Here is a 16944-nt window from a genome sequence, read left to right as displayed (position 1 = left end):
ATTCTGACTTTCACCCTGAGTGCCCCTTGAGAAATGGAGTATTACTATAGGAACCTATATCTTCTTAACCGACTGCCCAGATAATTCCACAATATTGGCCCATTTCCCACTCAGCGATTTAGTCTGCTCATAATGTTGAAATGTCCTGTAATGAAAGGGAAACATCAGAAGTGCGATATTTCCACACTACTTGTAATCTCAGTTTGAAATCTAACTCCTGTTACTGGAGAATAAATGTCTTTGTAAGAAAGAGGTGGAGCCCCTGTCAGCCTCACAGTAGTAACATATGTCCATGTCAGAGGGAGTTAGAAAACCAGGCCACTGAGTACTTCACAAATTACAATACGCGACACATCAACCCACGAACACCCACCCTAGCGTCCTACCAACTCTTCCCCAGAGGGTGCAGGCAATGTTGCTATCTGACAAGAGTGACTAGCGAGGCAGACTGCCCACCATGCCCCACATAGGTGTATTTGTCTGCTTCCTTCTCTTAATGCAACATGGACTCGTCTCCAGCACCTTCTCACTTTCTTGCATAGCTAGGGAGAGGAACATGGGACTCAAGCAATATTCTTTTGCGGAATTCTCAACCCTAGCTGGCTCTTCGCTTATTTCATAGAATTAAACAGTCTCTCTCTCACACAGATAAACACACACAAACACTCTCTATCTTTCACACACCCTTTATCAGGAGTATATGGCTCATGTCCTATTTCACTCTGCCTGTACTTTGTATCCATTATTACCTCTTTTGATGGTCAGAGGCCACATTATGGAGAGCTGCGTTGGTTTAGCATAGATCTGAGCTTCTGTCTTTTTGCATTTGAGGGATCTAAAATTGACATATATAACTCAATATTTCTCCCACTTAGTATTTTGTGCTCTAATTTCCACAGCTGGCATCCCTAGGGACCTCCTCATCTATGAAGCTGCTCATCTATCAATACACCTTTCACAGGACACACACTGCTGTAGACTCCTTTTTTGACTTTTAACCTCCACTCATGCCTTCCTTCATTCTGATCGATACCTTTTCACCCCATCTCCGTGACAGCAGTCCTTCTTTTTTTTTTGTCCTCGTTTGCCTTCACTTTCCGACAAGGGTCATACCAACCACCTTGCACGACTTAGAGACGTGATTTGATTTTCCGATGGCAGAGGTGTCCCAAAACCAGAGAGAGAATATATTTAGCTTCATCTAGGTATTTTTCGACCTGTAGGACCAAATCAATTCTAAGCTGGCCCTGGTCCAGGAGCATTAATGGCATAATCATCGGACCCGGGGAAAAAAAAAAAAAAAACCCGGGTTCACCTCCAGTTATTTAAGAGATCCCAAAAAGCCAAATTACGTTTACTAGCAGTTCTTTTGAGGTCCATTTTAGATGTTTCATATAAAGATGAAAGCCACCGAGAGTGTGAAGGGTGAGTTTTTTCTATCCACTGGATACAGATTCGTCTTCTCGCCAATAAAATCGCATAGAAAAGGAAAGATTTCTCCTTGCCCTTAATATTGTCTTCTATTCCAAAGATGACACGTGGAAGAGTAATTGACAAAGATGTATGTAGAATAGAATTTAAAGTATTCTTCACCTCTTCCCAAAAATTCAAAAGATCTGGGCATTCTAGGAACATATGTATGCCATTGGCACCTACCATGTTACATTTATTACATTTTTTGTCTGGTAGGAATTTAGACAGTTTTAATGGTGTTATGTATGCGCGGTGAATTGAAAATAGATGGTTACATCTTAACCATGCGGGTTTTACCGTTTTGTACAGTAAGCCGCAAGATTGTTGCCATTTCTCATCACATGGAGTGTTGATCACTGATCCCCATAACTCATCTGGTAATTTAAACTCCCCATCATTTTCTTCTAGCATCTGCCAGTACCAGGTAGCTACTTCTTTCCCTCCACTGGGTCGCTCTACCAGCATTTGTTCTAGTGCGCTAATTTTCCCAATGTTGGTGTCTATGCGGCTCTGTGATCTCACCCAGCTGTCTAGTTGGATATATTTAAATCTCGATATTTCTGTTCCTACAAGTTCTTGTAATTCGTTCTAGGCTATTAATTTCCCGTCTATAAGCAGTTGACCCCACCTAGTAATACCCAGGGGCGGTGGGTGACATTTCAAAGTGGTGGGGCGCAAAGTGATTTGCATACAGCACTGTAGCGAGCGAGCGCAGCGAGCGATCCCAAAACCCAAAACGGGGGTTTGGGGGGAATCCCCCCCAAGAAAATTTTGAAAAAAAAGAAGAAAAATCGTGCATTTTCAAGCAAATTTGAGAAAGCAGGAAGGTTAATAAAGCAATTGTGAAAGTGCAGTTATTACATTAATAGATGGCATAACATAGGTAGCTGCTTATTCAGTATAACCACATAGCTTCATACATTTCGTCCTATTACGCTCAGGTGCTGAATTCAGACTATAAGACTTTCATGAAAATCTCAGCTCTAAGAGTAGAAGAAGTTGCACAGCAGTTGGGAAACAGCCTTCACAAAGCATTAGGAAAATGAGAGGCAATTACTTGAAAGCAAACTGAAAGCAATGCATCAAGTAGTAACTTAAAGCAATGCATCCAGCAAAACAGTGCATGAAGTCAACCATACAAAAGTAAACTAAAGCAAGTGTGAACCTGTGAACCTTCACTTTGAAAGCAGGGTGCTAGTCAACAGGCCAGTCACATACACTTAAACTGAAGAAGAGTACACTTCAGCATGCAGGCACCAGCATAAAAGCACCAAGCAAGTCAAACAGTTTAATGAAAGAAAAATGAAAGCAATACATCCAGCAAACTAGACAGTGACTCAAAAAGTAAACTGAAGCAAGTGCACACTGAAAGGAATGCGCAGTGATAAGTCAGACATTCACATAAAAACAACTTACCAAGACACCCAATCAATTACATGGGAAAAACTTGAGCCAATGCACCCAGAAAACCAGACCAGCACACCAAAGCATCCCACCCCTGATTGGATGGCAGCTGTGCTCTTAGGGTCACCCCTCAGTTTTTTGGCAGGGTTGAGCACCCCCCAGTTTTATGCCCTCTGCGTCTGAAGGGGAGACAGGCAAAAGGGGTCATAATGGGACATCTGGCACAGCCACTTTGTAATCGAGGTCACCCACCCAGCTCAAGACTGAGTTACAGGCTGATCTTAAATCTTTAAACAACCACAAGGGTCTCCAGCTAGTTGGTTCTTGAGTTAAAAGAGTCCTCAGCTCACTGGGAGTCTTTACATCGCGCCTGAGATGACATGACAATGTCCCTTAATCTGGAGCAACTGTGGGGACTGGTTTGGGTCTGGATCTGACTTGGTACGAGCAGGATACAAAAAGTAACGGGTAGGTGGTAACCCACTTCAAGTGAAGGAGCTGTAAGGAACCTAAGCGCACTGGTGTTGATACCACTAACAGGGCAGCTCTGGCTTTCTCAGGGTGAGTGTCAGCTGTGTGATGAAACCAGCATGTGAAGCAGAGACCTCAAACAAACTAAAACCAATGCACTCATCAAGACAAGGAGTTACATGAAATCAAATAGAAAACCACCATCAAGCCAGGTAGTCACCTAAAGGCAAATTGAAGTGACTGCACACTATGGGAAGTGCACTTCACCAGCCAGCCGATTAAACCTAAGGAAAATAAAAGCAATGCTCCCAGTAAACAAGACAACATAAATTGAAAATGTTTCCCCGCAGGACCAACAGTCACAAAAAGTAAAGAAACAGAACGAAGTCAGAGGCACTCCAGGAATCCAGGTAGTCACACAAAATCATAACTGATTGAGCAAACTGTGTACTGAAAACTATTGCAAATAAGACAATTATATCAGAACAAACTAGTCACAGGGAAACAAACGCATGCACCCATCAAGCCGTGCATCACAAGTCAGCAAACGGAATAGAATTAAACCAGCAATACTTGGTGTCACTCAAAAGCAAGTATAAAGTGCACTTCAGCAAGCAGGTCAGCCACATTAATGGGAAACTTCCGAGGATATACCCCAAAAAAACAAATGCACTCCAGCAACATAGGAAGGCGAATGAACACCACTGTACATAACAGCACTGTACATAACGCACACATTACACAGAGACTAGCAATCATAGGTGTGTAAAACAGTGCATAGGACATGTTATATAAGACAAACGACAAGGGGTGAATTCACATGTCATACATATTGATAGGCAGTATAGTTAAAGAGTACTTGGTCTGGAGAAGCACAAACTCTGAATTTAAAATGTAACACAATGGATTGATGCTCTCTTTAATAACAAGAACTGATTTGTACCCAAGTGAACCCTTTTCCCAACATTGGAATAATGACAGTCTGGGGGAAAAATCCATACTCACTAATCTATACCTTGAAGTCTGCATGCAGTTCTTTGATGATGACAGTTAATAGTTCACTGTAAACCACAACTAACAAAAGGAAGTCTCTGACAAAAGCAGTAACCCACTGACCTGTTTACATTACATTCACTGTTATATGCATGGCACATGTTCTTCACAGCAAGCATATTAACCCTCTGCTCTGCACTACCTTACCATGAATTAAAACTCCGATCTCACCTTCCTTTCCACGACTCCCCTTTCTGAAGCTAACCGCTCACTCTAGAGGCAGCTGTGTGTTCTATAAATTTAAATGACAATAAAATGCTTTACCCAGAACCAGAGGAGTTTTAATTAAGTGTCAAACCTAAAACTGGACCCAAGTCAGGTCTTCAAAGTTGAAGGTCAGCAGCTTAGTCACTGTTGGGCAGGGACAGATATAATTCCAGTTGCTGCATTCTCCGTTTTCAAACTAAAAAGGGGTAGATTTCGATCAGGTCCAATAAAGAACTTCAATACTGTTTTACAGATTAACACAATTTGATACGCTGCATAGGTGTGTCAATGTACTCCATTTCGGGGCCACATGAAAAAAAGTGATTGGGCTGCCACAGCGATTCAGCGTAATGATGTCACTATGGATTTGCTGGACTTGCCACCCATGTTGCGTAATTTACAGATCTGAACTACAACAGTTTACAACTCAAACAAATCTAGAATTATGTTCTTTTATACACTAGATCAGTGCTTTAAAAAGTTCAGTGTTGCATTTCCCTAAGGCCACAAAATAGTGCAGTACGAAATTTAGTAGCTGTCCCCCACCACAGAATTTACAAAACAATTTCTCGCAGGAGCTTCTAACGTTGGCTGCTTGTTAACTACCACTTGTATCAAAAGTAGTTGCAAATTTACAAAGGAAAATGGTTAATAAGGGAACAGAATCTACAGCTGACGGTCAAATGTGTGAAGTTCTGGAACCCGCTCATATTCAAGGGTTCAACCTAATTTAGTCTCCTTTCAGTTTTCTTAAGATATCCGGGTCATATTCATGGCGCTGGATTCATGCAATGAACTGATCTTTCCAGGTCCCCAAAGTGCTCTGCATCTCAATGGAAACAATGATTTATTTCAGTGCACTTGGCCTTGTGGTCTCAGACTGTCCTTGGTTCAGATTGGCTCAGATTCTTTATTACAAGATTTCAAATGTACTTAGTCCACTAATCTGCCTGTTACGTATATCTAGTGCCTGCTGTTTTTGAGAACAGGGTAGTGCTAAACATTTGCATCAGTGAACCGGATTCTCCCGTTATCTATCCAGTTCAGTTCATAAATATTCAGATGGGGAGCTTTGATAGAGTTCATCAGGTCCAATAGTTTTTTTTTTAAATCACCGAAGAGAACTTTACATAACATGTTAAAATCGGAGTCCAGACTCAGGAATGTGGAGTCCACATTCCTGAATCTTGAAGCTTTCCTTTACTTCTATTCTATTATACACATTTCCTAAAAAATTCCAAATGTTCCTGGCTCCCTTTGCTTTAATTTGTAGTACTTCCTACTAATTATGACAACTAAACGTAAATACAGAAAAATGGTAACTTAAAAAAATATATTGTGCAAAATATGCAGCTTTCTTTAAAATTGCACCATATTGTGTCATTTTAAAAGATATTATGGGGTAACCTCACTGCTGTCCAACCATGAGACCTCTTTCATGCTATACTTTCTCTTTGGGGCCCTTCCCCCCCAAAACATCTACCTGGATTGGGGAAAGGAACGGGTGAGCAGCTCAATGTATGCGTTTGTAGTCAATACTTCTACATGACAAAACCCCAAATTGGAACATAGTCTCTGAAAGGGTTAGATCAGGCTTGTGCTTTTGACTGGTTGTGCTCACTCATAGCCAAGGCCTCTGGAATTATGCTGCAGGGAAGCACCAAGTTATGCTGCAAGGGAGCACCAAATAATGCTGCAAGAAAAGGCAAACTATATAGAACTTTTGGGGATAGTATTTCGGCATTATTTTTTATTTTTCAAACATGCTAATTCTGTTTGGACAAATATTTCACCTCATAAGTACCGGTTTGACAAACAAATACAGAAACAAGCAACTGAAAGGTGATTAGTTAACCTCTGCAGAAAATCCTTCCAATGAGCATGTTGCCAAGCTGTTAGTAACCTTTGATCCTTGTGGGCTAAAAACATTTATTTGCTTTAAAGTCTGCAGATTATGGAGCAGATGGTGGAATGGGTGGCAAATTCAGCAAATCCAAAATTATGCGGAAAAATAGCCGAAGAATCACATAGTTCCAAAGGCCCTGCTCATCGGTCAGTTTGGTTTGTTTTGGCTCATAGCCAGAGCCGGGCACTTGCTTGAGTCAGGTTCGAGGCTTCAGTAGCTAGCTTGTCCCTCTTTGCTTCCTATGGGGGGAATGCCAGGTCCATAAACTCTAATGACCAAGAAATAGTGGCATTCGTATTTAACATTTTATTATTGCAATATGCTTTATGTAGGTTTGTGAACTGGGAATTACAGCGTGTTTAGAGTTGTTTAATGTCTTCACCAAAACAGTCCCAAATTACTCCACTGCCCCTATGACGTTTTTGAAGATGGAATTACAATACCACCCTACCCCACAATGACATCATCAAAAATATAACCTTCTTTTCCCAGACACACCTCCGAGGGAGATGTCGTATTTTGAGGCGTGCTGAAACGAGTTTTGCGTTCCACGGTTTGTGATGGGCAGCTCTGGCGTCATTCCCTGGGTGAGATGAAGAGAGTGTGTCTAAAAGGTTAAACTTTATGAAAAAGGGGATGGTGGGGGAAGCAGGGGGTAGAGGGTCAGAAAAAAACATGTTTATCTGAAAAGCCACTTGAAAAATAAATGTGCCGTGGGAGCCGCAGCCGCAGCCGCTCGGCGCGGCCCCCTCGCCAGATGCAATCCCTCCGCCGTAATTTCTGGGGATTGCTTCATCGTGGGTGCAGAGATGTGCGTGTCAAGGTGCAGCTGCAGAGATAGCCCGACTCTATGCACATACACATTTTAGCATAAACCCCCCTCCCAGCACAAGGGTAACCTTTATATCTGAAACTCCTCCACCATTAAAATGCATAAAGCAGGCAGCTAGAAGTGGAGACTGAACCCCGTTCCCAAAGTTTTCTTACCGCCGGCGCCGACATCCTCCTCGCAGTGCGTGCAACAGTGCTGTAGGTGCCCCCCACGCGCGGCATCCAATGATGGATGCTGCGTGGTGGACCAGCCAATCCTGGCGCTGCATGCAGCGCCAGGATTGGCTAGGGGGGCCCACTTGCTGCTCGCCCTGTCGCCAGCTGAAAACCCGGGCTGTGGCAGTGTGGCAGGCGAACATTAGTCCCGCTGGGGAACTTACAGTGCGCATGCTTGAGATAGGTGCCAACTATCCCAAGCATGCGCACAGTGCGCTGTAAGTTCCCCAGCGGGGCTGCGCGAGTGTCACTCAAGCTGCAGGCCACCCCCCCCTGCACAATTCCCGGCGGTGGGCTGAGGCTGATTGTTGCTGGTATTATTTTATAGAGATAGGATTGCGGCCGGCGGCCGCGATGCGGGTCCATTGTGGCTGGTGGGGCTACGCCCCTACGCCCCAATGGACGCACCGCGGCTGGTAATACCTGCTTGTTTTATGATATTTGATAGCCTGTCTTTCAAGAATGGTGGTAGGCCGGGTGAGTCCCAAATTGGAGAGTACGTAGAATAATATGACAAGCCTGTTTTTTTCCTTATGTTATACCAATTTTTAGCCCATGATTGTGCCATTTTAAGTTTAATTTTTTTGAAAAATGTGTGACTTCCAAATTTAAACAGAAATCCCTCTGGTGTTAAGTTTGCCCCCAATAATATTGCTTTGTACATGGAATTAGAAGTTAAATTAATTGGATGGTGTTTTCAGTAACATTCTCGAGTGTGACATCTGGAAAGCCCATGAGTAGTACAACAAGTCTGGGAGTGCAAGGCCCCCCTTTTCCCTTCTTCTTCTTATTTTTTTCCATGCTATTTTTGTTGTTTTATAATTCCATATGAAGGAGTTAATTTCTCTTTGGGATTTTTCAATTTGTTTCTGTTCAAATGCAGTTGGGATTGTATTAAAAATAAAAGTAAACTTAGGGAGGATACACATTTTAACTAGATTTAGTCTACCCGTTATAGAGAGTGGTAGATGTGACCAAGACTTTAAAAGTTTTTTACTTTCAATATTTATTCTTTCTGGATTATTTGATCCAATCTTATCCACTTCCTGGGTTATTCTTATTCCTAAATAACGCATAGATGTTGAGATGTTTGCCTCTAACTGAATATTTGGAAGGTTCCATATCATAATCTCCGTTTTGCTGGAGTTAATGTCTCATCCCGATATCTGACCGAAATCCTTTGCACATGCGATAATAACTGGGAATGCCTTGACTGGATCAGATGTGCAGACCAGGATATCATCCGCGTATAAAGCTACCCGCTTTTCCTACTCTCCATAGCTAAAAGATGGAATATTAGCCTCGTTCCTTAAAATTTGAGCGAACGGTTCAATATATAAGTTAAAAAGGAGCGGGGAAAGCGGGCAGCCCTGCCTTGTGCCACCCCCCCACCCTCTAGTTATGTTGAAGGCATCAGTTAAACCCCCATTAATCATTATCCTAGCAGAAGGTGTGTTATATAATAGTTTAATTGTTCTGCGAAAGCCTTCCCCACAATTAAATGTTTTTAATACGTCGTTTAGATAGAGCCAATTGACTCTATCAAACGCTTTTGTTGCGTCTAAGGTCAGAGTAGCTAGGGGTACGGAGAAGGCAGTTGCGATATCTATGGCCCCCACTAGTTTGTGAGTTAACTCCGCTAGCTGTCTCCCTTTGATGAATCCCTTTCGATCAGGGTGGATAATACTACAAATGACGCTAGCCAGTCTTGTGGAGATAATATTTGTAAATATTTTATAATCACTATTAAGAAGTGATATTGGTCTGTATGACCCACACTCTAATGGAGATTTTCCAGGTTTAGGAAAAAGCACTATGATAGCTTCTCCCCAATATTTAGGTGGTATATCGCCATTTAATAGGATTCCATTAAAAAGTACTGTGAGTTCTGGAGCTAAAATATGTTCAAGAGATCTATATATTTCTCCTGGCAGACCGTCCGGCTCTGCCGCTTTTCCCTTTTTTGAAAGGCAAATTGCTTTTATTACCTCTTCCACAGAGATCTCTTTCTCTAATGATATATTTTGATTCGTTGATAGGTTTGGAGTGTGATAGCATCTAACCACCTATCTCTTGCTTGTTGATCATTAGGGAGATCTTCTTTATAGATCTCCTCAAAAAAATTCATAAAATGCCTTTCCTGCAACTTTGATTTCTCTTATATAGTTTAGGGCTTTATCAGTTTTTATTTTCCATGCCAATATTTTTCCTTAAGCTTCTCCGAACTCAAAGTGGGAAGATTTACTCACTTCCCACCTTTTATTTATTCTTTCTTGTAGAATATTTTCCATCTGATTTTTCAATTCGGCCAGCTTTTCATGATCTGGAGATGTTACTGATGTCGGATCCAATCTTAATTCTAGAAGTTTCATGTCCATTTCTTTTATCCTAATTTTCTCATTATATGTTTTCCGTCTGTAAGAGGCTCTGTTAGTAATCTGCCCTCTTAAGAAGGCCTTAAATGTCTCTCAAACCATTGTAGGGGTAGCAGAATATTTATTAGTGTCAAAAAAGTTTAGGGTCTCGTCTGATAAAAATTTGACATCTTCCTCCTCCAGCAAAAGTGTCCGATCAAAAGACCAGGAAGGATGTTTAACTAGGTTACCTATTTTCAAGGTAAATTCTATCGCAGAGTGGTCTGATAAGTGTGATGGTAAATAGTTTATTGATGTTAGGGTATCCTTTAGACAGTAGCTGAAAAAAGCGTAGTCGATTCTGGATTTATGCTTAAAGCGACTGTTTCTAAAGGATACTCCTGGCTTGTTGCCCACTTTTTCTCTCCACAGATCCGCCAAACCTAGATGTTTCATAATTAATTTAAGAGTTTCTCTTGATTTTACAGTGCTAGCGACTCTGGATTTAGTCGATTTGTCTAATGTTAGATCAAGAACAATGTTGAAGTCTCCCATCCAGATTATTGGCTCCTGGGTTGATATTAATTGGTTTCTTACGGCATCCAGATGTGATGGGTCATCGGAGTTTGGACCGTAATAGCCGACCAATATCTTGTTCTGACCCTCGAGAGAAACTTTAACTATCAGCCATCTTCCTGTCTTATCTTCCTTACAGTCTAGAATTTGTGCTCTTGCAGATTTTTTAAAGATAAATATGACCCCTCTTACATTTGCATTATGGTCAGTGGAACAAAATGTATCTATCCATCTTTGTTTCTTAAGTATAATAGTAGCCTCTGATTTAAGAAGGTGAGTTTCCTGCAACACAATGATCTGCGCTTGCGAGTCTCTCAGGTATTGTATAATCCGGTCTCTTCTTCCTTGCACTCGCAGACCATTAACATTCCAGGACATGAAATTTAAATTTGTCATAATTTAACTTCACCCCCTGCCTACTCCATCATTTTTAGCTGTAAAATTCGATGTTTATCTAATTTTAGCATATTATTATTTAGTTGTTGAGAAAGGTTGGTTTTTAAAACCTTAAGTTGATCTGACAAATGAGGATTTTTTATTTTCTTGCCCCCCTCCCCCCTCCCCCCCTGGGAACACCCCTCCTTACTTATTCTGGCTCGGTGTTGAACCAGTTTCCGCCTGCCAATAACCTGTCCTTTGCCCCTCCACTGCTGCAGTTTTTCGTGAAACAAATAACAAAGAGATAGCCGTATCTAATCCTTATTTATAAGAAACAAATCACCCTAAAAGATAAAAAGAGGATGGGTTTCAATTGATGTGCTAAATTTTCATGTTTATGATTACCATACTCAAAGTAAAAACATGTGCTCTTCTTGTTTTTTTATTTTATTTATTTATTTATTTATTTATTTATTTATTTATTTTTTCCTCCCTTTTTTCCCTCATTTCCCCCTTATTTTTTTTAAAATATTTTTCTTTGTTCTTTTTTTATGTCATTACTTATGACTGTTTATATTCTTACTTAGTTTGACTTATACGCCTGGGCTTGAGCGTGATCCCTAATAGAATCAAGTAACTCATCAACATGGCGGCCGCAGGCTAGGCGCGGCTCGCACGCTCGCCGAGTCCTGAGCCCTTCGCTGCACTTTCGAACTGTATGCCGTAACTGAACCTGGCATTTCGGAAAGATTCCTGTTGCGAAAAGCCTGCCAAAGAACATTTGGGAAGTTTCAATCAAATATTCGATCTACATTTTCAATTTCAACGAGGAGAAGACGCTGGATGTGCCTGCCGCTCGTACCGCACATCTCAGCCTCCAACTCTCCCCTCTGCTGGGGGCGGGCAGCCGTGGAGATTAGGCGTGGCCGGGCAGCCGCTGCGAGGAGCACACACACGGCGGCTGTAATCGGAGGTGGAGGCAGAGGCAGGGGAGGAGGGAAAGAAACGCAGAGAATCGCTGCATTAACTACTCTGGAGCCAGAGAAGGTAGAGGAGACGGACGGCACGACTGAAGCCGAGAAGGCTGAGAAGGCTGGTTTGTCTAATCAAAGGAGATTTTTCATCAAGACTCAAGTAAGCTTTTTTGTCTATTTGGGGAGGTGCCCAGCGAAGTTCCGAATAAAAAGGCGTTGGACATACAAACTAGGGTTACTAGGAGTAAAACAAAAGGCAGAGACAGGGACAAGGAGACTGGGCTGGAGGAAGTACTACAACTCCCAGAGTGCATCATAGAGGGAGATAAAAAAAAGCCTAGGAACAAAAAAAAAGTATTAGAGCCAGTTAAAGACAGGCATAATACACTAAAACAGTCTAAGACTAAGAGTAAGAGCAAGAGACCCAAAGCTCCTGGGGACATAACTCAGTCGCTGCACTCGTACTTCAGAGCTTTGGCGCAGGTTCTGCAGATCACCCAAGATATGGCGGAAGCACTGAAAATTCAGCAGGATAAACAGTTTGAACATTGTGTGGCTGTCTTGAGATCAGATTTAACCGACGCTACCTTGCCAGAGGGGGGAGTATTAGAAGCCCCTTTTGATGATACTCAGATCACTCTGACTGAGTCACACACAGAATGCACTGTAGAGAGTCTGAAAATTGCAAAATCAAAGGATACATTAGAGAAAGAAAGCCTAACAACAACTAAATTGGGCAAGAATAAAAAGGCTACTCCTCAAAACTTAGATCCAGTGATTGGAAGTGCGCTTGAAGCAATCGTCTCTTCAATATCAGAAATGAGAGAGGAAATAAGGCAGGACTTTGTAATATCTAAAACGAATCAAGCAGAGATTAGAGCTACCTGCGAAGAGTTGGGACAAAAAGTTGAAGGCCTTTGTGAGAGAACGGAGGCATTGGAAAGTTCAGTAGGCCCTGACCACAAACTTAGAAGCAGCTAGATCTAAAATTCACACTCTCCAAAGAGATGGGGATGACATGAGAGAAAGAATCGAAGTGTTAGAAAATTACTCTAGACGCAACAATATTCAACTCCTTAAGATACCAGAGGGGAAAGAAGGAGGGGACCTTAAAAAATTCATTGTACATCTAATAAAAGACACATTGAATTTGGAAGAAACGGTTGAAGACCTGGAAAAAGATATCCAGCGAATACATAGAGACCCGTTTCGTATGAACCCTGCAAGGACTAAACCAAGAAAAATTCTAGTTAATTTTTTGACATATGTTCTTAAAGAGAAAATTTTAAATCTTGCCCTAAAAGCAGGTTCCATAAAGGGTCCCGATTTCATGTTTGAGATACGATCAGATCTCTCAAAGACCACCCTAGAGAGGCAATGGGAGCTGGGGCAACGTATGGATAAATTCAGGTAACTTGGCGCAACGGTACAGATGAGATTCCCTGCATTCCTCTGGATTATGTACAACAACAAGATGCACAATGTTCGCTCCACTCATGACGCTGATGAGTTACTTGATTCTATTAGGGACAGCAGTCCTTCTTACTCATCTGGTGTTCGTTCATCTGCTCCTTCTTGACCTAATCTAAGTTCTTTTTATTAACAATTGTTTTTTGGAGATGACTTAACTCATCCTCTCCATTACTCAAATTATCGGTTCTCCAAATCTGCAGAGTGGATTCCTATTTGAACCCTCGCTGTTGAATCTACATGTTATCCTAACCCACAAACATACACAATTTTGTTATTTGATGTACATGAGAACAATTACTAAATTGATGATTTTTTGGGTATTTTTTCCGGGTTATCTGATTCTTTGTAACATGCTTTTTGATCACAAAAAAATGTCACCAACATTCTGGATGGTGCTCTGGCACCCTAAAGTGACCCGCCTCATGCTCTTAAAACGTCAAATAAATAAAGAACATAAAAAATACAACTGAGAAACAGAAGAAAACTGCATAGCCAGGGCAGAAAAAGCTAGATATTACCTTTGATAAGTTTTGTTTTAGACTCAGTTGAGTACTGCCAGGTTTACAAATGCAGTCAGTCAGCAGAATGCCAAGAATTGTTAAGATAAAGACAAGCTCTCAAATGTTACATTTCAGGCTGTGACAGCAGCACCTTCCACTTTCCTGAAATAGTTATTCAATCTCAACAAAAATATAATGGGATGTGTTTGTAGGAGATCATAAACGAAATACATTTAGAAAAGTATTTCGGCCATTAATTTTATTTAATTTGTACTTACGACCCCTGCTGTTTTCATTAAAAAAGTTTAGAGCCCTAATTTTTAACTATGCAGATGATCTGCAACTGATCTTCCGTTTGGACTCCCCTGGTGCGGCCACCGAATTTCGGGAGGCCATGGTCCACATTCAGAGATGGATGGGCCTAAATCACCTGAAACTCAACCCGGGCAAAACTGAATTGATTTTGCCTGGGAAGATTGAACTGTACTGGGGGCCACATTTTTGGCCTCCAGAAATGGGAAACCCTCCAGCTAAGTCCCAAACAGTAAAAAGCCTAGGAGTCACTTTTAACGAAGATCTTTCGCTCAAAAGTCAGGTAGGGACTGTGGTATCTGCAAGCTTTTTCCAACTTCGTAAAATCAAGAAGATCGCCCACCTATTAACCCACCCTGCTCTGATTCAGGTCATCATTGCTCTTGTGCTGTCCCGCCTCGACTATTCCAATAGCTTGTATTTGGGTCTTCCAGCTGGGCAGCTCAAGAGACTTCAACTGGTTCAGAACCAAGCGGCCAGGCTGATTTGTAAGATTCCCAAATGGCAGTCCATCAGGCCGGGATTGGCTAGTCTCCACTGGCTGCCAGTAGCGCAGAGAGCTACATTTAAAGCTGGATGCATTATCTTCAGGGCTCTACAAGGCAAGGGCCCTGGATTCATTAGCAGCCTGCTTGTCAGTTACACCCCCTCGCGTGCTCTCCGCTCAGGTCAAAAGAACTTGTTAGTGGTGCCTCGGATCAAGAAACAACGCCAGGGAGGCGGATCTTTTCACTTCTTGGCCTCCTCCCTGTGGAACTCTCTGCCACTGACGTTAAGGCTTCATGAAGACCTGTTAGCCTTTAGACAGGCTTTTAAAACTTGGCTCTTTAAGCAAGCTTACCCATAGTTAACTCCCTTTCTTTCTGCTATATGTTATGTTTTTGCTAACCTTCCTACAGCGCCATGAAGCCTACGGGCGTACGTGCGCTTAATAAATTTAATTTAACATAACATAACATAACATTAATTGCTTTGTTTGAAAATAGAAAGTACAAATATCCAGAAGGTACCAAGAGATAGAAGATGGCAGCCCAAGCTTTATACACCGAAATCTCCATTCCCATATAGAGGCCCATACCCTTTATCCACACCCATAATGATGGAGGGGCACTTCTTTCCACTCCTTAGCTATGTCACATTTAGCAAGCATCAGTCCTAGACCTAGTAAGGAGATCTTATATTTATTATCACGCACATCATCCATAAGGTGTAGGGCCAGCCATGGGCCAGCCATGTGCTAATTGGGATCTGCCAAGATAGGACCCATCCCAAACATGCGATCACCCCTGCCAAATCCCCTTCATCCTTGGGCGGCTCCACACTGTGTGGAAGAATGTGTTTTCCTCTGCACCGCAGTGGAGACACACAGAGGAGGTAATCACCCCATACTCCAAAGCCAGTTAAAAGGTTAGGAAGACCCTGTGGAGGAATTTAAATGTAATCATCCAGTACCTTGCCGCTATGGCCGTTCCTATTGGGAACCTAGAATCTCAGTCTACTATTAAGTCGCCAATGTACCCACATCAGCCTCCTATGTTGGGCGTAAGGCTTTAAAGTTATCAGGTTGGTTAGAGATCATGGTCTGGTATACCTTGGCAATATAATGCTCACCCAAGTCTCCTATAAGTAGTTTACCCTCTAAGCAATTACATTCTGTAATGTCAGGCAATACCCTTATGCATGGGACCAGTGATTGGTGACGCTGGAGGAACTTGTTGAACTGGATGCAGCTGTAATTCGGTCTGCAGTGTCTGGTAGAACTTCAGGACTGTGCCTTGCATGACATCCCCTAATGTGGAGATCCTGATAAGATCCCATTTCCAGAATCCCTCAAATGCGACTACCTGTGGAAGCTTGGCTCCTTCTGTTCATCCATCTATCCACCCTTTCATTCCGTCCACCTGCCCACCCTTTCTCTCCAATCATCCATCCACCCTTTCACTAATACATCTATCCTTTCTAATCATCCATCCACCTTTTCACTCATCCATCCATTCACACTTTCATCCATCCACCCACCCTCTTTCATTCATGTATCCATTCTTTCACATATCCATCTATCCACACGTGTATCCATTCAGCCAGCCTCATTTTCACTTATCCATTCATTCTTTCACTCATCCATCCTTACATCCATCTCTTCACTCACTCATCCACCCACCCATTCTTTCACTCACATACCTATTCATCATTCCTTTCAATCACTCAACTAACCACCCACATTAGATGTTATTTAAGAGCCTTTGTCTGCCTAGCTATAGACAGAGGAATCCCATTAGGAACTCCCCCCTCGCTTAAGCTGCAAAAGCGTGGGGTTCAGGATGCCCTGGTCCTAGGTCAGGGCTAGCCCACCGTCCATAACATACATTTAATTCTAATATAATATATTCTGGGATCAAATCCTCGGTAAGTGCAGCCAACAGTGCATTTATTGGTCTAGGATTCTGCCCATCGGACGCTATTGAATCTATGACTTACTAAGAACTCTTTATTTCTGAAAAAGCTGGTTAAAGTAATATACCAATGGACCGTCTTGCTAAGAATTTTTTTTTCCAATACTCTGTGGGAGCCGAGATCCAATAAAACAAACATCACATTATATCTCTGAAAGAGGACTGCACCATTACCCACAGCATGTATTTGAAAAGAGGAAAACGATTTATCTGCCTACTGAAAAATATCATTATGAATTTACTTTTCGGAGCAGGCATGAAGAAAATGCATAAAATATACGTACTCCAAATCTCTAAGTTGGAAATATTTATTTATGTGGGCAATGTAGGTGTGATAAAGTTGTTGAAAGGAAGGGGAAATGC

The sequence above is a fragment of the Lissotriton vulgaris genome, chromosome 9 (genome assembly GCF_964263255.1).
Source record: "Lissotriton vulgaris chromosome 9, aLisVul1.2, whole genome shotgun sequence".
Classification (NCBI taxonomy): Eukaryota; Metazoa; Chordata; class Amphibia; order Caudata; family Salamandridae; genus Lissotriton; species Lissotriton vulgaris.
Note: the sequence above shows the minus strand (reverse complement) of the source record.